The sequence below is a fragment of the Chelonia mydas genome, chromosome 2 (genome assembly GCF_015237465.2).
Source record: "Chelonia mydas isolate rCheMyd1 chromosome 2, rCheMyd1.pri.v2, whole genome shotgun sequence".
In the NCBI taxonomy this organism is placed as follows: Eukaryota; Metazoa; Chordata; order Testudines; family Cheloniidae; genus Chelonia; species Chelonia mydas.
Genome location: NC_057850.1, coordinates 34257874 through 34285301, shown reverse-complemented (window position 1 = coordinate 34285301; position 27428 = coordinate 34257874). Strand labels below are relative to the sequence as shown.

General features: G+C 37.9%; 1 protein-coding gene and 1 long non-coding RNA gene across 5 annotated transcripts in view; one reads left to right on the top strand and one right to left on the bottom strand.

Annotated features, from left to right (window-relative positions):
• Positions 1-27428, top strand: part of ZFPM2 (zinc finger protein, FOG family member 2) — a 440899-nt gene that overhangs the window by 184729 nt on the left and 228742 nt on the right. The window lies entirely within an intron of this gene.
• LOC119565555 overlaps positions 25188-27428 on the bottom strand; it is a 38164-nt gene continuing 35923 nt past the window's right edge. Inside the window, exon 3 of the long non-coding RNA XR_005224259.1 lies at positions 25188-25266. This is a non-coding gene — a long non-coding RNA (uncharacterized LOC119565555). The remainder of the gene's footprint in view (positions 25267-27428) is intronic.

Genomic DNA, 27428 nt, shown 5'->3' with positions numbered 1-27428 from the left:
AGAAGGAGGAGTATTTTGGTTAACATGGAAATTCACAAAAGTCAATTAGGCAAATGAGTTTTAGATGGCGAATGAGAAATTTCCACAAGTAGAAATAATTTTCCATCTAAGATGTTTTTCAGGTCCTTTTCTGTGAATCTCAGTTTCTGTCTTTACTTATATTTATGGTTCACTAAAATGTTCAGGTAGAGAAATACCTGCCTTCATAAATCATTTGCAGATAATAGTGGTTCAGACACTCTCTGTCTAAAGTGATAATGGGTATCTGATCCAAAAAGAATGTCTTGTTTGTTAAAGTTCTGTATAGGATGTTGGAGGGGGGAGGATTAAAAAAAATAGCCCCAAACCAACCAAACCACAAAACCTCTTTCTTTCTGATTTTATATTCATTATCAGGTTCATTAGTTGGTATCAGATGCAGAAGTGGTCAGTAGTGGTGTAAACTATAGAGTGTCTGCAGTTCTCTGACTCCTCAAATTACTTTCAGGAAGTTGAGCTCACATCTCTAATAAACATATTGACTTAAATGCAGAGAAGTTTTGCCAAACTAAGTGCTGTAAACATTTTAAATACAACTGAACACAACAGCATTTCCCATTTTTGACCGATCGTGGAATTCTGCCCCTGCATTGCTCTGGTATTTGAATCAAATATATGTATTTGATTTTCTAACTTTTCCATATTTTTGACGGAAGATTTTTATTTGAAAGTTTCAAAGATATATTCATAATGATATTTTTATGCATTCTCTTCTTTTTACATGAGTCTGAGGTATTTTTGACATCTATTTATTTCTTTTTATCCTTATACTTCTTAATCTGTGGATCATTAGGTATAGGGCCATATACAATACAACCTCAGTTATCTGATTAACATGGGAGAAACTAAGCTTTGGAGAGTGGTTAATGTAACTAATCAACATCTGTATTTTGAATAACAGGTATTTTTTTGAATAACTGAGGTTGAACTTTATTTTCATTGTAAATCTTTTGGTTTGTCCTTCCAGAATGACTATTATACCTCATTTATTCTCTAAATTATATATATATATATATATATATATATATATATATAGGGATGATAAATAGATGTTTAGATAGGGTTCCCCAGCCACGCCCCCGACACACACACACACTATTCCAGGAGTGTTAGGAGGGAGTGCTGAGCCTTACAATGGTCTTTGCCTCCACAGGCTTCCCCTATGTTGAGTGCAACCTCAGGAAGCTGGCTTTGTGATGTAAAGCATTGAAAGATGAGGCCAAGATCTTGTCCACTGTCTTAAAACGCTTTCTTAATACCTGCCTATTCAGACTGCAGTTTATGTATCAAAAAATTAGAATTTAACTTCAGTAATGGTTTTAGATACAATGCTTACATATTTTGCTAGTTTTTGCTCTGAAAGCCCAAATGTCTATAGTTTTACATATCTCTCATGCATGAAAAATTGAAAGTATGTGTGCTGATTTGCTGGAAATGAGTCATGCACTGAAGTCATGCAGATTCCTTTGTATTATTATAACCAGATAACTAGTATGAGCAGAGATGAAAAAGTAGGTGGAGTTGGCTTTAAAAGAGGTGTTCTAAACCACAACAAGCTCTTTGAAATTGTATTGTCACAAAGGGAAAACTGGGAAATACAACGAATACAACTGCGTGCATCTAAAATATTTCTGTCACAGGTAAATGTTGCAGTATCTCCTAACCTATGCTTTAGTTTCCATCATTCTGAATTTGAAGGTACTGTGTGAAAATTTCAGAAGTCCTATATGACTTGGGAGCCTTGGGACATGGGAGCCTAAATCACATAGGTGCTCATTTTTTTAATCATTTTATTTAATTAGGAGTGACTCAATAATAACTAAGAGTGAAAATGTTTACTTTTGTATTAGATAAGAATATTCAGTGAAGCATATTCTAAGAGGTGTAAATCAGCACAGCACCATTGATTTAGCTCTGGTTGCAATTGTAATTTACACCAGTTGAAGATATAATCCAGTATTCTCAAAAACAGTGATCCAGGATCACCACTAGGCCTAAACAACCACTTTAAATTTAAAGTCAGTCTTTTTATGCATTTTTACATATTTATTTTCCCCATCTGACAAATACCTGAGAAGTCTTCCTGATTTTCCCACTTTCCCCCCACTCTTGAGCCACAGGGTGGTAGCATGAGGATTAAGGGTGAAGCGCAATAATATCCTACAATCCTGGAGCATCTTATTTTGAATATGTCGTGGATATAAAAGAGGAAAAAGCCATATGTATTTCCTGGGCATGGTTCTACTCTCACATACACAGATTTTGCATCGTTGTAGTTCCACTAACTTGAGTAGAGTTATTTCTGATTTACACCAGTTTAATTGAGAAGAGAATCAGGCACAGGGTGAACAATACTGTGGGTATTGCATTTTGAACACTCAGTACAGAAGCTCAATTTGCTCACAGTTCTCATGGCATTTCATAATTTTATTTTCAGAGAATAACCTAAGTTTATAAAATCACATACCCTTATTTTATTATCAGGTAAACTGCACAATAAAGGCAATTTTACATTTTTGAACTACTAAAACTGTAGATATTTTACTGACATATGGGTATATTTCTCTGAGTGGGTTTTTTCTACCTATCCAAATCTCCGTATTCCTATATGATAAAATATTTCTCTGAAGCAATATGCGACTGGATAGACTATTATAAATCAATTGAATTAATTCTATGCAGCAGCAGCACATTATCTTTATCAAAGAAGAGACAGTATTACAGATTTTTTTCCAAGATGTGGTCCTGCCACCATATTTCTATTGTCGGTAACATCATCCTCCATAGTTGTTTAGGTACTGTTTTTAATGGTAATGGTTTTTCTATGGGGGAAGTGGTGCCACAGTGTAATATTAGTATTCAATTCTTTTGAAAATTTCTATCCTATCCAACTATCTTTGCAATTATGATATAGATGTATTGCATCCTCAACTTTCTAAACATAGGACACTGGTGAAATGAGCTAATTGTACAGTTAGGAGATAATGCACTAGCATTAACACAATTTACTATGTATTGCCATTGTTTCCAGTGGAGTTATCGTTTAGTTACTAACTAATATGTATGTTATTTTGTGATAACTTTGAAATTAACTAATGTCATCACTGTTTTTTAGAGACTATGTTGGTCTTAGACCAGGGTTTACAATCAACCTTGACCAAAGTTGAATAGAAAAGCTCTGGAATAGATTGACCCACACATCCTGGCATCAGCTTGTGGAATATGGCAGTTAGATTTTTTGTCTTATATTAAAGACTTGAAAGAAATTACTGCTAAATTCAATCTAACCAGAAGCAAGAATGGTGGAAACTCCTTTAGTCAAGTAAGCTTCGTACATGCACATATCCATCAATTTGTATATATCTGTCAATCTTTTTATTTCCTTCTGTATTCACCACTGAAAACCCCCCATTAATTTATCCATGTAAAATACAGGAAGTACATCTTGAATTTAAAACAAAATGTTTCCTGTAATGATTTTTAGTCCTCTGCTATGTAGTACTATAGAGAATATCATAGCTGATAGTCAAAGCATGCATTGCATGCACATAATTTCTTATTGTGCTCTGACTTACGGTTTCTTAACTCATGTTTAAATTGCCTTTCTGTGATATTTTTATTATTCTAACAATGCAGTATGTTGTTTCTGGTCACTCAGGCTACGTCTACGGTAGAGACCTTATGGTGGCACAGTTGTACCACTGCAGCTGTGCTGCTGTAAGTTCTCCTGTGTAGCTGCTCTATGCTGATGAGGGAGAGCTCTCTTGCCAGCATAATTAAACCACCCGCAACGAGCGGTGGTAGCTATGTCGGTGGAAGAATATCTCCCACTGATCTAGCGCTGTCCACACTGGCGCTTCTGTCAATGAAACTTAAGTCAGTCAGGGTTTTTTTCACATTCCTGACCAACAAAAGTTTTACTGATAAAAGTGCTTGTGTAGATATAGCCTAAGAGCCTGAACCAAAGGGCTTTCAATCAAGCCCTAATTCAGTACAAAAATCATTTAAAAGAAATCTTTTTGAATTTTTGGAAAGAGTTCCCAAAATGATATAAAGAGGGAAGAGAAGTGAAAGCAATGGGACTTTACTCTCTCTTTACTTAAATAAACATGGAAAATTACAGAAATCAAAGAGGATGTCAGGATTTTTTGTTATACAGTGGGCTGTTGTGAAAGCTCATTTCTACCCAGAGGCAGATTTACCTTGAAAGGACAAATAGAAACCTTCGAAAATGGTGTAAGTACTTTACTAGCTGTAGCTGCTCAATCTAGTTTTATTTTGTGCAGTTGGCACACAAAATAGCAGTTAACCCAGATCCTATTGCCCTTGGCAGTATTATGGGGTGAATATTTATGTAAGGATAATCTGCGAATTCATGTATCTAAAATAATTAACTTAAAACAGTCTCTTTCAATAGCAATTAAGCTTGTGTCTTTTTTCTCCATCATTTTTTGTTCGAAACTAAATATACTAAATGTTTTCTCAAAGCAAGTTCTTATTGAATCCCAGACCTCATTGACTGAGGAAATGCACTGACACTAACAACAGAGGCAATGAGATTTGGGCATTAAACATGATATCACTAGAAGTGTCAGAATGACCTGAGTGTCCCAATGAGATCTTCATCCATGTTCTATAAAGCAAACCTGTGCCCACACATCCATGTGTCAGTTGAAATCTTTGGTCTTTGCTGAGACATCCATAGAGGGTGCCAGTTAGCACCAAATGTTCACTAAGAATTAGACTGCAACAACCAGGTCATGTAACTTAAATCATGCAGATGTCTCTTGTTTGCTGATTCCTGCTTAAATTAAGTGCAGCATATATTTGTATTACAGTGATCATGCCCTTATATATAGTCAAAAGAAGAGTAATCCTTATGTCCATATTTGAAATCCCCACTACTCTAAATAGTCAGCCAGACCTTACCCTCATGCCAGTTCAAAATTGCATGTTTGGATATTTGTTTTGCTGAATGAACACCATGCATTGAAAGCAGCCATCCTGCTGTGATGGAGATTCATGTTAAGAAGAGAGAGCAAAAATCCCTAGGTATAAGTACAAAATGTCAGAGCAGTGTCCATGATGTTTCTGTGGCTATCAAGAAATACTTTGTTTTAGCAGTTTTTGTCTATAACGTATTAACCTTTCTTTTCTGGGTTGCATTAGGTAAGAAAGTGCTTTAAACCGACTGAGGTGCCTTTCTTCAGTAGTGCAGGATTTTCTCTCCACATCAGTTTTAGATGGTATCTGTGATCAAAGGGACATATACTGTTTGTATGCTTCCGCTGTACTTCAGAACTAGGGGTGACCTGGAGGGTGCATGACTGACCTTGTGTGGTTGCCTGGAAACTTTGGCCCACACAAGTGTCAACTTTCTTTCATGGTTATAAAGGAAGACTGAGCCTCACAGAGCGCTTTAGTCTTAGAGAAAAAAGGTCCTTGTGTGTTTTAAAACAAGTGTCTCACCAGCAGATAATGGTAGAGCTGTGGGTTATAAATGATGCATTTTGTTCACTTCGCCTTGATAATGGCACAAGGGGAAAAAAGTTCATCGCTCTCTTATCAAAATACTGTGACATTTCTCCTTCAACTGTAAAATTTCCTATCACATTCCTCTGCTGCAACAGCAACTAAATTTACTCGATTGTAAAGACTACATAATCTCTCATCAAAAGGTATCTTTTTTATTCTTTTTTTCCTTCCACCACCTAAACCTTAAGAGAACCACTAAGGTTGCTAAAATCAGTGCCTATTTTTTTTTCAGTAAAATAGGTTTGTTTTTAAGGAGTTCATTGGTTAACTAGTACCCGCTGTGTCCTACAGATTATTATTCTGTCCCAACCAAGGACAATATATCATTTTCTGTTGTTTACATCTCATTAGACTGAGCACATTAATTATCAGTGCTATTAGATTTGGAATGTAGTAACTCAACAATCTTTTTAAAAGTTCCAAGCTATGTTTCTGCTAAAGGCTCTAGATCAAATATTGAAAAATAAGATTTCTTTCTTAAAATCTGATTTATTTTCAGTAACTGATGACTGCTCTTTGATACAATGGATGATATTTTTGTCTTTAGAACCAAACATGTATCTCTGAAATTGTGTACAATTTATGCAGTAGGTGGATGGAGATATATATATGTATATATATATATACGCACTTAGCCTTTTATGTGTAAAGTGCTAAAAGTGTAATTCACCAAATGTACATTCTTTGTAAGGCTGCAGCAAAAAGGGGAATGTATTGTGGAATTACAGGCATGCTGATCAGAACCTCTGTGATCTCTGTGGGCCTTTGGATCAGGTCCTATATGTTTCCTCCTGATACAAACTGATCTCTTCTGCATGACACCAGCATAAATTAATGCCAAGTGTAGCTGGAATAATTTATAAGGCAATGGAAATGTACAGCCACAAGAGACTTATCTGTCTACATGATTGTAAAAGCAAAAGGCAAAAGCAAAGATTTCCAGTTCCAAAACTTGTGTCCTTTTTCACTTTAAGGGTATTTATTTTAATGGTGCTCAGAGGGCTCAAAAATCAATATGTAAATTCTTAAATTGTCCAACCAAACCCTTAAAATGAAAGCTCAAGCCAGTGTTTTACTCAAAATTATAAAAACATAAATCTGTATACTGTTGGAAATAAATAAAAATGTTAATTAGAAATAAATAAATTGGTAATATTTATAAAATATTGAAGCAACACTTCTGGAAGAAAATCACAACTTGATGTACAACTTGTGTTCAAACTGCTGGTGCAGAAATTCCTAGTGCCATAGGCACCGATTTCCTGAGTTCCTGGGGGTGCTCAACCCCTGCTCCACCTCAGGCTCTGCCCCCACTCCACCCCTACCCACAAGCTCCTGTCCCGCCTCTTCCTGCCCCTCCCCTGTCTCTTCCTGCTCCTCCTCTGCCTCTTTCTGCCCCCACTCCTCCCATTGCCCCTCCAGCACCTCCTGCACACCACTGAACAGCTGGTTGCAGCAGGCAGGAGACTGGGAGGGAGGGGGAGGAGCTGATCCACAGGGCTGCCGGTGGGTGCTGAGCACCCACTATTTTTTTTCCATGGGTGCTTCAGCCACGGAGCACCCAAGGAGTTGGCACCTATGCCTATTCCCAGGACTTAAAAAGTCTGTTCCTCCAACAGAGCTAATACTGAATAAAAGTTATGGTGCTATTTGTAAAATTGGCTGTCCATAAGGGAGCATGACATATTGTAATATTTCCAGAATTAATCCTCCGAGACATCTACAGGGTATGTGAGATCCCTGCAGGACTCAGAGCTATGTATTCCAAGAATGAATTTATCAAGCAAACAAAGTTATTCACACTATCTGAAACTAACCCAGTACCTGACATATACAGGGCTGTTGTAGCCATGTCAGTTCCAGGATTTTAGAGAGACAAGGTGGGTGAGGTAATGTCTTTTTTTGGACCAACTTCTGATGGTGAGATAGACAAGCTTTCGAGCTTACACAGAGCTTGTCATCAGGTCTGGGAATCATACTCAGAGTGTCATAGCTAAATACAAGGTGGGACAGATTGTTTAGCATAAATAATTAACACAAATTTTGAAGGGCCATTCAAGATGAAGTGGGCCAATAACACGTCTCCAGTCATAAGGGGGAAAGGAAAAAAAACCTGGGATGTGGGGGTTATGTCGGTTATAGGCTGTTGTAATAAGCCATAAATCCAATGTCTATATTCAGCCCATGATTTTTAGTTTCTAGCAAAGTTAAGTATTTAAACTACCAGGCTCATATTTTGAAGGTGTTGTGCAGATTTCCTTTGAGGATGAGGACTGAGAGGTCAGATATAGAGTGATCGCTTTGTGAAAAGTGATCACCTACACATGATATGGTGTTTTTATCATTTTTCTATGTGAGTTCATTCAAGAGAGTAGTGATTGTCTGGTTTCACCCACATAGTTATTGTTGGGTAGTTTAGTGCACTTGATGCAGTACACCATGTTTCCCAGACCTGAAGAAGAGCTCTATGTAAACTTGAACGCTTGTCTCTCTCATCAACAGAAGTTGGACCAATAAAAGACTTCACCCACCTTGTCTCCCCAGTACGTGATGACAGAGTATAGCTACCTTCTGCACATCACATACACATATTTCCATTTCAACCTACACTTACCATTCTGTATTTAAGTGTCCCGTTTCAGAGTTAACTACTAAATCTAGTGGTTTGTGGGTGAAATTAAGGGAGGGGGGAGTGCAGGGATAGTGACATTTTATGATATATACCATGACTATGGGTGAGGTGGGAGATATTTGACAGCTCATTCAATGTTATGTATTTGTTTTGTCTATAATCATGATAACATGTTGGAAGATATGCTATTCTTGGTCATGTTCTTTCAATATGTAGGCTTGTGGATGAACAATTCATTAGGTACAACATTTATCTCATATTCATCAAAAATAATGCACTGATCTCATTGCTACTGGGAATAGCAATGTATGTTTGGGTTTTTTTTTTGTAAAGCTAAAGCTAATGCTAACACCTGTTTATTTAACATTGAACAATATTACTATTGGTTCTCACATTGCTGATGTGTGTGTCTGTTAGTTACAGCTTTAAAATCATGTGAGATTATAATTTTCTATTTGAGTTGTAATGGTCAATGTGAAATTGTTGATATAGCTAGGAAATCATTCATCTCAGTTTCTCCAAGTAGGCTTGAGCTTAAAAACTTGGGATCAGTGATCTAGTACATGAAAACATTCCCCACAAAGGTAAATTGTGAGCAGGTATTGCTCACATATTTTAACATGTATTGTTAAAGAGGAATTTACAAAGAAGTGACCTCCCACAAGCCTCCCACTTTACCTACAGTCATGATACATGACACAAAATTCAGCAATTCCTTTTTCCACCTCAAAATCACAGCCAGTGCTGGGGATGAATTTTCACTTTTTTTTTGCAAATAAGACAAGGTATGTTAACCTAATCTATGTTTACAGCATATTGTCTTCTTCAGGCTGACCAATGCAGAAAAAACCATTAATCACTCCCCTGGTACTAAAAATGTAAACTTTATCATGTTTTCTAAAGGGATGTCATAGGAAGAAGTGTTAATAATATGACACTCCCAGTCCAAAGTGAAACCGCAGAATGCATCCTAGAACTGTGGCAGATGTAGACAGCTTCGCGCTCTTATAGTCTGCTGCTTGCTGATCCAGCAACACAATTTTTTGAGTCATCCTCAAGTCTGATTGCCCCGATTCAGAGACTAAATCTAAATACACTATCACACTTGTGGAAAGACAGCAGCTGTGAATATGTTTCAAGGATTTGGCAGAGGAGCTGAAGTTCATAATACAATGGACAAGAAGTCAAAATGGCTTTGGCTCTCACTGGGAGGTGTAAAGCTGGAGAAGAAAACAGCAATATGTGTCACTCAGAGGAAAGAGGTGAGATCCTTTGCATGTATTGATCTACTAAGGCATAGCAAGTTTAGTCTCCCAAAATAATACCAATATATGCCAACAAAATCAGGGTATTGCTTTGATCCTTTTGGGGCATGATATAAAGTGTAATAATAATGAAAAATTGCTCGAGTGTGTCTGCTCCAGGGCAGATTTCTCTTTGAAGGACTTTTACATGACACTAGCTGTGAAGGCCAAGTGGAAAGTAAACCTATGGCAGAATATAGCTTCTCATTTGCTTGACAGGGTAAACTGAAGAGAACATACTGTACTAATTCTCCAAAGACTGCATAGGCTCCTTATTTATTTTGGGGTGTGAGTCAAGGTATTTCTACATGGTTTCTCTCCTTATGTGCTACCATGGCAGCTGAGAGCACAGTGGCGCTTTTGCTGACAGTTCCTAGGTATAAAAATCATAAAGCTGTGGAAGTATACCAACAGTGGAAGGCCCTTCTGTATGGAACTTACTGTCTCCACTAGCTTTCCAGATCCCAGATCTCTTGATGTTCATAACACAGCATTAAGTCAGTCTGTTTCCTGGATTTTGTATAAGGAGTTTCTTTTAGGGAATGCTATGTAGTTAATCATGAATAAATGTCTTCCAGTAGTAAATAGTTACTTTAAATAGTGTTCAGTACCAAGACTGCGTGATAGGTACTTTTATGATGGAGGAAATGAAGTAAATCTTGCTGGACAAATTGATTGCTTTTTCTGGGAGGATTACCAAATTAGTGGATGAAAGATGCAATATATTTGTATTTTAGTAAAATATTTGGTAAAGTGTCTCACAAAATCTTACTCTCCAAACTAATTCAAGTTGCCGTGCATACGAACACTCTCACCCAAACTGAAATCTAGCCAGGGAACTGTAAGCAAATAGAAATTAATAAACCACAATTCATTGTTGTGTATTTGAGATGGATAATGAACTAGTAGATAGCGTAAACAACGCATTAATGAAATTTGGAGATGACACAAAATTAGGAAGTGTTGCAAGGACGATTGAAACAGAGGAAATATGTAAAGGGACGTACAAAGGCTGGTTAAATATCTAGAAAAATAAATTGAGATTCATCTTGGGAAAAATATAAGCTAAGCCATCCAGGGAAAAATAATGGAAAAAGAGCATTAGTGCTGTAAGAGACAAGAAATTGTAATGCATCCTGATGGGGAAAAAAGCCAGTGCTATTTTGGTGTGAATACAGTTGGCATAAGAATCATGCTATATCTGTACAACTCTGATGTGACCACACTGTATGTTGCATTCTGTCCCACATACCTCTTTAACTGCTGTCTTTCTATCAAATATGGATACACTGGAGGGTTAAGAGAAGAGAAACAAAAGTGATTAGGGAGACTGAGAGGCTGATTTATCCAGGAAGACTGAAAGAAATACGCATACAGTAGCTTAACTAAGAAATTACTATAATGGCTAGCCATTGCCTAAGTAATGTCTGGTCATTGTCTGCAATATAGTCTCTAAATTAAGGCTGCGAACCCCAAAGAAGATGAGGAATCACTTAGTGTGAAAGAAAGAAGCATAATTAGGAATATATTTGAAATTAAGAAATAAAGTAGGCCAAAAATCAAGAAAAATATCTGCCAGTGAGATAGTAGGCTCCCTATGGACGTGGGAGCTGCCCCTTTGTATGAAGACAAGGCATGTCCCTAGAAAATGTTCTAGGCAGCAGTCCTGTATTGGCAGGTGAATGGAATAGATGACTTAATAGATCTTTTCCAAGTCTAATTTCTGTGACCTTAAACACATCTGAAAGGAGAGAAAGAGGCAGTACAAAATCATGATCACTTGGACTTGAATGCACCTCTTCGGAAATAGTGGCACAGATTGGATATTGCCTCATTGCACAGCAAAGGGGAACATAGGAAATATATTATTTATTATGTAACACTGTAAATAATTTATGGTTGAGACATATTTTGCATCCTTACTTGTGCAGGATCTAACACTCATGTGAGAGAGGCCAAAGAACATGTTAACTTGAGGGAGGCCTGCACATCAGATTCCTCTCTCATCTGGGACTGCCAGTAAAGTGGCAGAAGTACCAAAATGGAAGGTACTGGAGAAAAACTTCTGCATTTCTGGAGGGTCAACAAAGGTAGACCAGGTAATTACTTACAAATGTCTATATAATGTCAGTATTGGTTGCTGAATGCATATAATGTGACCTTCTTGTACATGGAAATATAATCATTGGCTGTTCCATTTCACAGGACATGATGACCATCAACATGTGCAAATTGAAGCTGAGGATTGTAGGTAAGTGCCTATACGTGCATCAGGGATCATATGACACCAACAACAAATGGGTCTACTTTAAAAGTTCATTCTAATTCTAGATATATTAGTGGTTTTAGTAGTTTTCCCCATTTTTAGTGCTGAAACTGTAAATATCTCTTAAACTGGAACAGATATTATAAGTGTGCCACTGTACAAAGCTTACATAGGCCTCTAAAGGGGACAGTGCAGACTGTGGAGAGTTATTCATAGGTTTCAGGCCAGAAGGGGCTGTTGTGATCATCTAGTCTGACCTCCTGTATCATACAGGTCATAGAACTTACCCAAAATAATTCCTTTTAGAAAAACATCTAATCTTGATTTTAAAATTGTCAGTGATGGAGAATCCACAATGACCCTTGTTAATGGTTAATTACTTTCACCATTAAAAATTTGCACCTCATTTCCAGTCTCAATTTGTCCAGCATCAACTTTCAGCCGCTGGATCATGTTATACCTTTCTCTGCTAGCTTGAAGAGCCCATTAAATGTTTATTCCCCATATAAATAGTTAAAGATTATAATCAAGTCACCCCTTAACCTTTTCATTATGAAACTAAACAGATTGAGCTCCCTGAGTCTTTTACTATAATGCATGTTTTCTAATCTTTTAATCATTCTTGTGGCTCATCTCTGAACACTCAACCGTTTATCAACATTCTTCTTGATTCCACATGATTCCAGTAGCACCAGTATCAAATATAGAGACAAATAACCTTTCTAACCATACTTGAGATTTCCCTATTTATGCATCCCAGGATGACATTAGCTCTTTTAGCCTCAGCATCACACTGGGAGCTCATGTTCAGCTGATTGTTGACCACGACCCCCAAATCTTTTTCAAATTCACTGCTTCCCATCTTGTAAGAATAGCCATACGGAAATGCATATTGTTTGCTTGCGCCCAGTTTACTAAGCAATGCAGATTACTCTGAATTAGTGACCTGTCCTCTTCATTATACACCACTCCCTCATTTTTTGTGTCATCTGCAAACTTTGTCAATAGTGATTTTATGTTTTCTTTCAGGTCAGTGATAAAAATGTTAAATAGCATAGGACTAAGAATAAATCCCTGTGTGACCTCACTGAAAACACACCCAGTAGATGATGATTCCCCTTTACTGTTACAATTTGAGACCATCAGATAATTAGTTTTAAATCCATTTAATGTGGCAACAATTCAAATGCCTAAATGTGTCTATGTGTGTCGATAGAATCATAGAATGTCAGGGTTGGAAGGGACCTCAGGAGGTCATCTAGTCCAACCCCCTGCTCAAAGCAGGACCAATCCCCAACTAAATCATCCCAGCCAGGGCTTTGTCAAGCCTGACCTTAAAAACTTCTAAGGAAGGAGATTCCACCACCTCCCTTGGTAAAGTATTCCAGTGCTTCACCACCCTCCTAGTGAAAAATTTTTCTTAATATCGAATCTAAACCTCCCCCACTGCAACCTGAAACCATTACTCCTTGTTCTGTCATCTGCTACCACTGAGAACAGTCTAGAGCCATCCTCTTTGGAACCCCCTTCAGGTAGTTGAAAGCAGCTATCAAATCCCCCCTCATTCTTCTCTTCCGCAGACTAAACAATCCCAGTTCCCTCAGCCTCTCCTCATAAGTCATGTGTTCCAGTCCCCTAATAATTTTTGTTGCCCTCCGCTGGACGTTTTCCAATTTTTCCACATCCTTCTTGTAGTGTGGGGCCCAAAACTGGATACAGTACTCCAGATGAGGCCTCACCAATTTCGAATAGAGGGGAACGATCACGTTCCTCGATCTGCTGGCAATGCCCCTACTTATACATCCCAAAATGCCATTGGCCTTCTTGGCAACAAGGGCACACTGTTGACTCATATCCAGCTTCTCGTGCACTGTAACTCCTAGGTCCTTTCTTGCAGAACTGCTGCCTAACCATTCAGTCCCTAGTCTGTAGTGGTGCATGGGATTCTTCCTTCCTAAGTGCAGGACTCTGCACTTGTCCTTGTTGAACCTCATCAGATTTCTTTTGGCCCAATCCTCTAATTTGTCTAGGGCTCTCTGTATCCTATCCCTACCCTCCAGCGTATCTACTTCTCCTCCCAGTTTAGTGTCATCTGCAAACTTGCTGAGGGTGCAATCCACGCCATCCTCCAGATCATTAATGAAGATATTGAACAAAACCGGCTCGGGGACTGACCCTTGGGGCACTCCACTTGATACCGATAGATAGATAGATAGATAGATAGATAGATAGATAGATAGATAGATAGAGTCTAAGAATGTTATATCAACCCTATTAACCTTATCAAATTTGTAATCTCTTAAAAAAAATCAAGTTAGTTTGAAAGGATGTGTATTCCATAAACCCAGGTTACTTTTCATTAATTACATTACCCACCTTTAATTCTTTATTAATTTGTCTTGTATCAGCTGCTCCATTATCTTGCCTGGGAACAGTCAGAGACTGACAGGTCTATAATTAACAGGGTCATCCCATTTACCCCTTTAAGAATAGGCACAACATTAGCTTTCTTCCAGTCTTCTGGAACTCCTCCAGTGCTCCAGAACTTATTGAAAATAAACATTAATGGTCCAGTGAGATCCTCAGCCCGCTCTTTTAAAATTCTTGGATTCAAGTTGTCTAGACCTGCTGATGTAAAAATATTGTTCAACATCTTTCAGAGATACTTGTGGAATGGAAAGAGCGTTATCAGCACCACATTATGAGACTGTTTCATCTTTTGTTTTCCCCAAATACAGAACAGATATATTTATTAAATACAACTTTTCCGCATTATTATTGATAATTCTACCATTTCATTCTAGTTATGGACCAATACTATTGTCAGGATTCTTTTTGTTTCTAATATACTAAACAAAACTCCTTCTTATTGTCCTTAACTCTGCTGGCCATAGATTTCTCTTTTGCTTCCCTTATCCATTTTGTACAATTTCTATCTTCTGATTTATATTCATTACTGTCAACTTCCCTTTTCTTTCATTTGTTATAAATTTGTTATATATTTGCCCTCTCTTCCCTTCTTAACCATTAAAGCCTTCTTCCTGTATTGTGGCTTTTCAGGCATCTAGTAAAGTGTTGTTAAATAATACTCAATTATCATTCACATTTTTCAGATTAAATTCTTCCTCCCAGATGATTTGGCTCATCGTTGTTTTCAGCTTTATGAAACGGGTCCCACTAAAGCACCAAGTACATACATTACTAGTCTGAACTTGCACATTGTAAATATGATTAAGTCATAATCACTTTTGCCTCAGATACCATTCATTTTTATTTCTGTGATCTGGTCCTCTTTATCTGTTAGGACAAGGTATAATAAAGAATTCCACCATTTTGCCTGCCACACTTTTTGAGTCAGGAAATTATTATCTATAATGTTTAGAAATTCTGATGATGTTTTAATATTGGCAGCATGAGACCTCCAGCATATGTTACTCAGATTGAAGTCTCCCATGATCATGCAGCTTTTTTTTTCTTACACATTATAGATAGGTGTGTAAGGAGGCAGTCATCCTGTTCCCTAGTGTGATTTGGTGGTCTGTAGCAGACACCAGCCAATACCCCATCTTTATCTGTTATGACATTGATTCATAAGCATTCAAGATCATTTTCTTCTGTGTTGTCATTGACTCGGAAACAGGGAATGCCATTTTTGATGTACAGTGTCACTCCCCTCCCCTTTTCCCCATTCAATCCTTCTTAAATAGATTATAACCATTGACTCTCCACACTCCACCACTTACCTAGCCAGTGGTTCACTTCCAGAATCTTTGGTCTTCTGTCTCCCTTCACGTATGGGACAGGAACGATCTCAGAGAAGATCACTTGGACATTCTTTTTCAGAATGCTTCCAAGTTCCCTGGCAGACATCTACTGTCTGCAAGATATCCCATGACACAGTGCCATTTTGCTTATGTGGACCATCACCAATGGATCCTTGCCTGTTCTTTTCAGAAGCCTATCTAATCTTAGCGTTATGTCTTGGCTCCAGGAAGGCAGAACGCTGTCTTGTTTACCTGTCACTTGCAGAATTTTCTTTCAATTCTTCTGAGTATTACCCCATGATCACTCTCACTGTGTCTATTCCCATTTCTGTAGTAGTGTTAAGAGGAGACATGAAGGCTAGTCAGATCTAGCAACTGACAGGATAGCATACCACAACATGATTTCTCCCTCCTCCAAGCCAATAGCACCATGGAGGTGAAAAGAACCTTGACAAGACACCCTGAGTCTGATCCATCACTGTGTTGTTACAGTTTTCTGTGGATGTAAGTCCGAAGCAATACAGTGGTGAATCAGGCTCACTATCTCTAAAGGAGGCTGAATGCTAGGGAAAATGGCTAGGCCACTAGGGAATGGGGTGGAAATAAAAGTATATATGACAAACTAATAGTGGCCTTAAAAATTGTAAAACCTGTTTCTGTGCCAAAAAACTTTAAAAATAAAACGACTTAGAGCCGCTGACACATCTGGCGCTAAGAAACACGATTGTAAATTTGGAATAATTCCACAGACATCAGATTGAAGCCGAATCTGGCCCTTACAATTTAAATATTCTTCAAAAACATACTGGTTTCCAAAACAAATCTGTCCCATTGACCTCACTTGGTTACTTCCCTCCATTCAATGTGAGGTAGACTTGCAATCTGAGGCCCTAATGTAGAAAATGGAATGTAATTTAAACTACAGATTATTACTAATTCCCTTCATATTTTCCTTTGCAGAGCCTGTAACTATGTTCCCTAGGTGTTCCAGAAAAAATTGCTGCAGATGCTGGTGAACACTTTGGGTTTTATAATTTAAAGAAGAATATTGTAACTGTTGGTGTCCATTTCTATCTGCATGAAATGTGCTATCCTTGAGCTAATCTTTACGGCTCCTTCCCCCCTGTTCTCCAAATGCCTTGTCAAAACTCACCTCTGCTGTAAGCCCTACAAGAATTTAGCAAACTAATGAGGGCTAGATTGAGGGGTGATCGTGTTCAGGATAGCTGATATTTATTGATTTAAAAAAAAAATACTGTGAAATGATTCCAAGTAACTATCAAGTTGTACATGTATGACCTAATCCAAACCTATTGAAGTCAATAGGAGTCTTAACATTGACTTTGATGAGTTTTGGATTAGCTTCATATATAACTTTTATATAGCAGTGTGATCTTAATTCTGTCACCTTCATGCTCCTCCCACCCTCTTTTCCTTCCATTGTTTTGTAGCCTTCACTTGTGATTCTTGTCTTAATTTTGACTGAAAGCTATTTGGGGCAGGGTCTTCCTATTTCTTCCTATGTGCTTGTAACTAGAATCAAGGGACTTCAGTTCTAACTGGGATCTTTGGATCTTATTGAAGTACATGTAGTTAAAAATGTTTACTGAGATGTGCCTATCAATTCTGGACAAGCAGTCTAGATCAGTGGTGGGCAACCTGCGGCCCGCGGGCTGCACCTGGCCCGTCAGGGTAATTCACTGGCGGGCCTCAGGATGGTTTGTTTACATTGACCGTCCGCAGGCACGGCTGCCCGCAGCTTCCAGTGGCCGCAGTTTGCCATTCCCGGCCGATGGGAGCTGCGGGAAGTGGCGGTGGTGCCTGCGGACGGTCAATGTAAACAAACCGTCCTGCGGCCCGCCAGCGGATTACCCTAACGGACCTCATGCAGCCCACGGCCCACAAGTTGCCCACCGCTGGTCTAGATTATCTAGAAATGTCAGTTTAGTAGCCAAAATGTTCTTCATGAAGTGCTAATGCATGAAACACTAATGGAAATAGCCACCTGTTTGCTTTTACATGTTTAAACAAAGTTTCTTTGTTAAATAAAATGATAAAAATATTTGGTGTGACAGGTTGTGTTCTTTGAGTTGTGTTCACAATCTGCTTACAACTTTGTCAGTTGTTTTGGCACATTTTATTCAGTGATCACAAAAGGTTCTGGATCCACAGCTCTGGATGCCAGACTTGTCTATTAGCCTGTGCTAATAAGTTTAACAGTTCTACCAGTCGTATATCAGAGTTATGCATTCTGGACACCACTGCTCTGCATGAATCCTGATAAAACTGACACCAAATGGTCATGTCTATACATATGCAGGGGCTTAAGTAGGCATGTAACCACCCATACTTTCTGTCACGGTCAGAGCGCATTTGTACATATCTTCACATTCTTCTTCTTTGTGTTTGCTATGAGTCCACAGAATGATGGGTTACTAGCCATTTGGCAGAAACAAACACAAGAATGTACTTCCCAGTCTGTTACAAATGGTTTCTGGGCAGAGAGTTGCAACTATGTTTTTCATAATATATCTGAAAAGACTGACAAGCTCTGAAATACACAAATATATTGGGCCCAATTTTAGACCTCAAAATCAAATACCTACTAAAATACAAATATGTAGGAGCCATATCTGGTGAGATGATGCCTACTCTGGAAGTACAGCATCAACAAACAGTATTGGCATGTCATCTCCCAGTGCATCTAACATTCACTTTGTGTCATTTGGACACAAAAATGAACAACGCACATGAATGGATCAGCCATATTTTAATCTCTAACTTTTTCATCAAGGTTGGTATCATTGAAGTGTAGCATGTGCGAAAAAATACACCTTGGCATACAGTTTGATGATTTGCATAATATTGGAGCAAAGTCTGAAGGAAACAAAAAATGTGTGAATGATACTGAGGGCACGTGGGAAAAATTTCCAATATGTTACTCTTCAACTGGCAATCTTCCCTCAAAGTGAGTAATGAATGTAGGTGGGCTAAATTAGGAGTAATGAATGTTGTGGGCTAAATTAGGAAGCTCTGAACAGCTACAAGGCTTCCCAATTTAAGATCTATGAATAATCTCACTCCAAGTATCATGCGTCTCCAAGGATTCCGTATGTCCTGTACAATAGTGGAACTATAAAACCAGTTCCCAAAAGAAAATGTTGGCAACTTCTCTAACGAATGTCCTCATGAGTTTTTTTTAGCTCACTCTTACCTGCTCACCTTTCAGATTGTGTTCAGTAGCCAATAAAAGGTAGAGATGGCTGCATGTTGGTTTAATTTATATTTCTCTGGCTGAGTATAAAGCAGTTTTAGCGAAAATTGAGAAAACATGTTTCTTAATGTAAATTATAGTCACTTTCTTATATCATCAATGCAGTATCAAATTCTTCCCATATAATCAAAATTGAATAATTGTCATATTGTTAAGGCATAGGTTTGAAAAGTGTAAAATTGGATAAACCATTCCAGTGACCCATATCAATCACAACTAGGCCAAAGTAAATTCCATACATAATGCACTAGTCAAAAAAGAAAGGTGAGGCATGTTGGATCATGGTGTTACAAGATGCAACAACTCTGTCTTCCATCTCTCATTCCAGCTGCTCTTCAAGTTATTTTCTGAACAAAATCAGGGTGTTGATAACTTTGGGAATCTCACTATATTGTAGGCAGATCCCTCAGCACCTCTTTTGTGTTTCTGTCAGAACTACATCTTGGCTGTATTGCCCCTTATCAAAATATGTATGAATGAATGAATGGGTGCAGAAGCAAATAAGCATTGCTCATAAAATTACATAGCCCTTCAGAATGATTATCTAAATCACATAATTTCTGAAGAGTATAAATACATCACCTCAGCATGGTACTCTGCAGCATCTTGACCAAACATCCATTTCAGGCACCAAGGGTGTATGTTCTAAATGCTGTATCTCGTTTACTTTTAGTTAGTGACAAAATATTTTTGTTTGCACATACTGCTCTGCTCTGGCTCACATGAACAGAGAATGATTCTAGGAAAAACGTGGCAATAGAAATTCACTTTCCACTGCTTGGCATCCATTGTCTGAATGTGTTGCATGTTTTAGACATCAAAATTGTTGAGGTACTGTATTGATAAATAATAGTTTGCAAGGACAATATGGATAACCCATCTCACCAGCATATTTGAGTGTCATCACATCAGATGCATTTTTGTGGCATGTGTATTGATGAATTCAAGTAGCATGACATCAACATCCCAGACTAGCACACATGGCCTTCTTTCTTCTGATGACCATCCAAGTCCATCCACTTGTCTTAATCTGTTCATATTATTAACATCACAAGGATGTCATACAACAAATTTTTCATTCTAACTGTTCTTTATGTATAGTGCAGGATGTAATGTACTTTTTTATTGCCATTCTAAGGATAGTATCATATCTCTCAGTGAAATAATGGTTTTGCTAGACAGAGGTATCTTTGTTGTGTAACGCTTTTAAATTCTGCACTACTTGTACCAAGCTTTCTTGGTTTAAGACAGATGTGATGTAGTATGTCCCTTCCCCCATGAAAACACAGCTTTATGGGTACAGAAGATACACTGTTGGTATGATAGTACTATATTATGGGATGTAGGTAATGCCAAAAATAGAAAAAAAATATTTTTCAGAATCCTCTGTAAATGCAAAAAATGTGAACAACTAAAGAGAAATGTCTGACAGTACTGAATCTTGAATGCACAACTTTGGTATTGATTGGCTGCCTCTTCCTACCTGCATGTTACTTGGAATAGGTGTTGATTTTCTGTCAGACGTGTGAAAATGTGAAGAGATGTTGGCCGTGAGGTCCAACGTCAGAGCAGTCATTTTGTTGCATGTGTCGTCATTGTTTTTTTGTCAGGAGATTTTTAAATGGATTATTCTAAAAACAGGCAATGGATAGCCCTTTATAGGAGCTACGCTGGGAAGCAAGATACAAGACATTCTTGCCCTGAAATGACAGCAAGAGTTGGCTTTAGCTCAACTGAAGATAATGCTGGTTGGATATTCTTAGGTCCAGGTGTCCATACCAAGATTAGGAGTGACCTCAACATTTAGGCTTCTAATATGTTTCAATAGCAGGAAATACGTGGTTTGTGGGGGCAGTGTTTTTCTCATTTGGGTTACATGTGACATTTTACAGCAATTACACTGCATGTTCACCATATAGTTATGATATAGAATGTTATTGTTCACCATTTTGTTAATGTCACTGAGTCAAAAGGAAAGCACTTCATCAACTGTTCTAGATAATACAGCAAATCTATACATGAACATAAACATAAGTGCTGTTTGATTTCGGATGACTCCTAAAACTATGTAATGAGGGCAATGATTGAAACTATCAGTTTATATGAAAATGATCCTGATCCTGGTTTTTTTTAATAGAACAATACCAGCATGGCTACCTTTTCATTATGTTCAGATAATATGGGACTGATTGCTGCTTGGTCACACTGAAAAAATGATGTAAGGAATGTTTACAAAGCATAATCAAAACTCCATTGTAAGGCTAGTTGCCAGAGGATAAATCAGATATAGTGCACTCTATGTGGGCATCTTTCCTGGAATGTCAGGATGTATTTTTTTATCACATGTGTTACAGTAGCATCTAGAATCCATTGAGAATGGGTTCCAATTGTGCTAGGCACTGTACATATGGATAATAGGAAACACTCCCTACCACAACACACGTACAGTCTAAATAGACAAGGTAGACAAAGGATGGGAGAAAGAGTGTTATTACTTCTATTTTACTAGAGTGGAGACAGAGAGATTAAGAGATTTACCAGAGGTGACATAGGAAGTAGAGTTCGAGCCAACATACTGAACCCAGGTCACCCAAGTCCCAGTATAGTATGTTAGCCACCAGACCAGCCTTCCTCTGAGATGCATATCTGTCTCTTCTCTCAGATACTCCCTTGAAACTTAATTGTGACAGTGTATGACAAAGTATTATGTGGCAACCAAAGATTTTGGTTATTTTTATTTATTTGCATTTCTATGCTACCTTTGTAATAAGTCTATTATTTGACCTGATTTGTGAAATTAGCCTATTTCTATTAAACATCATAAGCAGAAACCAACACAAACACAGGACAGATAATTTAACATGCTGGTGCAGTGGCCATATTTGGTAGATGAAGAATTTAATTTCTAAGCTCCCTGTAGTCACATATATACATTCTTTCCATTATGGATAGATTGTATAATTAATCCGCAAAAGTTTCTGTGCCTATATACATGTGTGAGAGTGTGTGTGTGGGGGGGGGGGAAAGGTGGGTTTTTGTGTGTGGAATGAATAGTTTTCTCACTTGTGCTACATTTATGTTGCATTCATAGATGCAGAGAGATTTTTTGGTATTATACAATCTATCTATAATTTGGAGTCCTATACTGACCAAGGAAATTAGATTTGTCCTAAGATTCAAAGTATTTATTGACCAATCAATATTTTATTTAGTAAATACATAACAAGAGGACATAAGTTTAAAAGTGTAACCAGAATTAGAATATCTAATATTTTCTTACGGTATCATAAGTATGAAGGCAATATAAAGCTCTTATTCAAATAGTATTACATAATGAAATTATTCTCCAAGGTGTGAGTCTTAATGTTTGGATGCATCATTCATTATGCTTCATTTCTTCCTTCAACTATTTAACTCTGTACAATGTTTCTGAACATGAAATTTCCTTAAGGCCCTCAGTTTAACTTGAGAGTTATGACTTGCTGTTACTCTGCATTTTTCCTAGTTACAATTTTGTGAGACTAACCTACAATATCAGATCCATAGTTAAATCATTGCTCCAGATCTCCACATTGTGAAGCTACTCTCAATTATCAGTGAAGAAAACACTTTTCTATCCCCACCTTTCTTAGGTATCCATATTGTTCGCCATTAAGGTTTCATTAACCTTTCTGTTATAATGTATCTATAGTTTATTGCATTGGTATTACTATTTTTCAAATGCCATCAGTGTGCAAATGAGACTTGGTTGCTATCTCCAGGAGCTTTCATTCTAGTTCAGACACAATAGTGCAAAGTGTGCTGATATTACTTAGAGATAATTTGGTCTTTTTTCAAAGGATTCAAACCAGAAATCTATTTTGAAAAGGGGCTTGAAGTAGGGGAGGCTTTTTTCTGTTTGGCCAAACAACTGATTACATTCCAAATACAATCATTTTCACACATTTTCTTAAGCTTCTGCTATTGGCAAGAGGGCTGGGGCTTTGTTTTTTTCTTTCCCAGATGAGGACCTTGCCATGGTTGTCCACACCTTCTTCACACAGGCATTGGATTGCTGTAATTTTCTCTATATGAGACTCCACTTTAAAGTCATCCAGAAATTGAGATTATTGTGGATTGAGGTGGTCTCACTCATTTAACAGATATTACACTGGTGCTCCTGGCTACTAATGAGTAGAAATTGGAAGAAGTTATCCAGGGTGGCTCAATTTGTGGTTAGAGGATCTCTCTTTCGTGTGGTCTATTTTAGTATCTAGGGAGAGTACTTTGCATTATGGTAAAATGTATGTAAACGTGCAAGTGGGGGAAAATGAAATTAATATATTTAGGCATTGCCTGATACCTGCCTGCCTCATTTTCTGGGTGCCCAACTTGATTTGCAGAAATGTTGGGATGCAACTGATGTCAGTGGGAATTGTGCTTTGAACATATAAAGTGCTATATAAAGCTAAGTATTCTGTAAAATCAGGCCCTGGGTGTCTCAAATTGGGCACCCAAAGTTAGTGGAATATTTTGACGTTAATCTCTCTGTGCCTCAGCTCCCCATCTGTGAAATAGGGATAATACAACACCCACACCTCACAGAGATGTTGTGAAGACAAATTCATTAATGATTGTGAAGCACTCAGATACTGTGTGATGAGCACCCGTGTGGAAATTAATAATTCTGTCTTCAGAGCAGGTTTGAATACTGTGCAGTAAGTAAGGCCTAGAGTCACACACTGAATAATGAGGATGAAAGAAAATATGGAACAGCTGCTCTATAACTGAGAACTGTCCATACTTTGCAATGAATGAGGCAGGGGTCCTGTGGAAAAAAATATGGTGTCATGTAATTAAAATAAACATATTCAAGAATATATTGTAATGAACAGACATAAGAGGGGCAAATTAAGGTTTCACAGGCATCCTTAATCCTGTTATTTTCTAACCTTTGAGCACTTAGCTTTTCAACCTTAGTAATATTCTTTTAATTTGTATTTGTGTGTAATATTGATTTGTTATGGCATATCCTTTAGAATTCTTTTTATGAGATTAAACATCTTGACATCCTGCCTCAATGCAAATCCCTTACTTAAATTCCTTGGACCATATTAATTCCTCTAGTCAGTGGAGTGATATCAGACATGAATTTGGCCTCAATAGATAATAAAAACGACCCTACTGGGTCAGACCAAATGTCCATCTAGCCCAGTATCCTGTCTTCCGACAGTAGCCAATGCCAGGTGCCCCGGAGGGAATGAACAGAACAGGTAATCATCAAGTGATTCATCCCCTGTCGCCCATTCCCAGCTTCTGGCAAACAGAGGCTGGGGACATCATCCCTGCCCATCCTGGTTATTGGCCGTTGATGGACCTATCCTCCATGAACTTATCTAGTTCTTTTTTGAACGCTGTTAGTGTCTTGGCCTTCACAACATCCTCTGGCAATAAGTTGCACAGGTTGACTGTGCATTGTGTGAAGAAATACTTCCTTCTGTTTGTTTTAAATCTGCTGCCTATTCATTTCATTTGGTGACCCCTAGTTTTTGTGTTATGAGAAGGAGTAAATAAGACTACCTTATTTACTTTCTCCACCCCAGTCATGATTTTATAGACCTCTATCATATCCCCCCTTAGTCGTCTCTTTTCCAAGATGAAAAGTCCAGTCTTATTAATCTCTCCTCATATGGCAGCTGTCCAATATCCCTAATCATTTTTGTTACCCTTCTCTGAACCTTTTCCAATTCCAATATATCTTTTTTGAGATGGGGCGACCACATCTGCATGCAGCATTCAAGATGTGGGCACACCATGGACTTATGTAGAGGCAATATGATATTTTCTGTCTTACTATCTATCCCTTTCTTAATGATTCGCAACATTCTGTTCACTTTTTTGACTGCTGCTACACATTGAGTGGATGTTTTCAGAGGACTATTCACAATGACTTCCAGATCTTTCTTGAGTGGTAACTACTAATTTAGACCCATCATTTTATATGTATAGTTGGGATTATGTTTTCCAATGTGCATTACTTTGCATTTATCAACATTGAATTTCATTTGCCATTTTGTTGCCCAGTCACCCAGTTTTGTGAGATCCTTTCATAGCTCTTCACAGTCTGCTTGGGACTTAAATATCTGGAGTAGTTTTGTATCATCTGCAAATTTTGCCACCTCACTGTTTGCCCCTTTTTCCAGATTATTTATGAATATGTTGAATAGGACTGGCCTCCTCTCTTTACAGTGCATCTTGTTGCAAATAGTGAAGAGCAATTGCTTTGTCTTTCTATGCCTAATCAATAAAAATTTAAGTTTTATTTCACTTATTTCCTTTATTTCATAGTTCTTGTAACTAATCAGTTACTTCCAGCAGGTATGTTTTCCTCTTCTGTACAGAATAAGCTATGTTGTGTCTCTGAAAACCATGTGCTTTCCACTGATGTTCCACTGTTCCATGGCAGTCAGTCTCTACAAGAAAAAAACATTTCAATTATTTTAAACCCTACTTTGTACAGTAATTATAGTGAATCATGAGTGTTTTACATCTTTAGAAGAAGTTGTTTTCTGACAAGAAGCTCCTATAGTTAATTGTTTCTCTGGAGGTACTGGAGTGAGAGGCACACAGTGAGCTTGTCTGCCCCGGTCCCTTTTAAATTAAGGCATTATGTATTCTGTTAACTGAGACGAATTTTGTTCTTAAAAATAAAAAAAAAGTATAGAGATCTAATGCCAATTTAAACTCGCCACCAACCAAACATTCTCTACTCTGAGGGTATGTCTGCACAGTGAGTGAATGGGAGTGAGTCTTCCAGTCCAATTTGACAGATTTGGGCTAGCAGGGCTCATGGTAGCAGTGTAGAAATAGCTGTGTAGACAGTGCTGTGAAGTGGTGGCTTGGGTAGGAGCTTGAGCTCTGAAGCCTAGGAAACGGGGTGGACTGCAGAGACCAAGCCACAACTTCAAAGCACTGTCTCCCCAGTATGTTTAGAGCACTAGTACAAGCCCCGTAACCCCATGCCTGTCAACCGAAGCTGGGAGGCTCATTCCCACTGGGTCCAAAATGTTGTGTAGATGTACCCTAGACTTCCTGTCTGGCAAACAGTTCCTGTCTGTAAGAAAGGAAAGGAGTGGTTATTAATTGAAAGACATCACACAGTAAGTTGAAATTGTAGTCACAGCTAAAAAGGAGCTCTTCTTTTCACTGGAGAGCCAGGTGTTGATGTATGTCATTTTAAATGGGGATGGGGGGCAGAGGGGGAGGAAGAGTGGAGTATTTATTTATTTATTTATCAATTCATTCATTCATTCATTGTATTTGGGAAGCTGCCAGTTTTACCAGCCAGGAAATTAGGGATGTCACCCTTCAGCCTTACATTGTGATTGTTTGCTGTGTACTTAACCCTTGTTACTCAATAAGCTTAATACTCAGTAACAAATTATACTTCTGCTCTAATATCCCTACAGTACTCCATCAAGAGAGGATAAGAAGGAATTGTTATTATTAATTGACATTACTTTTTCTTTTTTAAACTTTTTCAGTTCAATAATAACCCTTTGATTCAATCTACTGCAAAGAATGAAAAGAATGTAATAAAAAAACAGGACACTTAAATGATGGTGGATAATTCTTTATTATTTGTCACAAAATCCAGAATTTCATTGAGGCTAATGTAGTATTTCATATTGTGGGGAAGGAAGTTATTATACATTTAAGTTAGCTGACAAAGAACCAAAAGAAAGTATCAGAGGGGTAGCTGTGTTAGTCTGGATCTGTAAAAGCGGCAAAGAGTCCTGTGGTACTTTGTAGACTAACAGACGTATTGGAGCATTAGCTTTCGTGGGTGAATACCCACTTCGTCGGATTAATGTAGTGGCAATATGCTTGCATATTTATACCTGCCTCTGGAAATTTCCATTACATGCATCCGACAAAGTGGGTATTCACCAACGAAAGCTTATGCTCCAATACGTCTGTTAGTCTATAAGGTGTCTCAGGACTCTAAACCAAAGGAAAGAAGCTCTAAACCATTCCGAAGGACATATATTTTGTGTCCCCTTGACATTCTTTTCATCTCATTTGGCACTACTAACTTGATTACTGCATTTTTCCAGCAATACTCTACTACTTCTAGAACTGAAATTCTTATGTTGACAGAATCATTGTGACCCATGGTAAAGAGGGGAAATGAAAGACAGGAATCCTATTTCCAACTTGGCTGCTGTCTCTGAGACCTTGCACAAGTCTTCTCAGCCAAAATCTATATTAAGTCAATTAGAGAAGTGGGCTGATTTTTAGAGGTACCAATCATGGGAGTAAATGGGAGCTGCAAGTGTTCAGCATCTCCGAAAAAAGTTCCCAAACATGCACTTAGGTTCCTAACTTTGGACATACACGTTTCAAAATGATAGCCTCTCTGTGCCTCAATTTCCCCTCCAAAAAGTGAATATAGTAATATTTACATATTTCACATACTTCAGTAGGGTGTTGTGAGACTCATCTAATTCATATTCATAAAGTATCTTGAGATTGATCCTTGAAAAGTACAAATAAAGTATTGTTCTTGATAGTACAACCTTCTTAGCCATGGTTCTTTACATCAGAGATAAGTATAGCAACCTATCACAAGAAT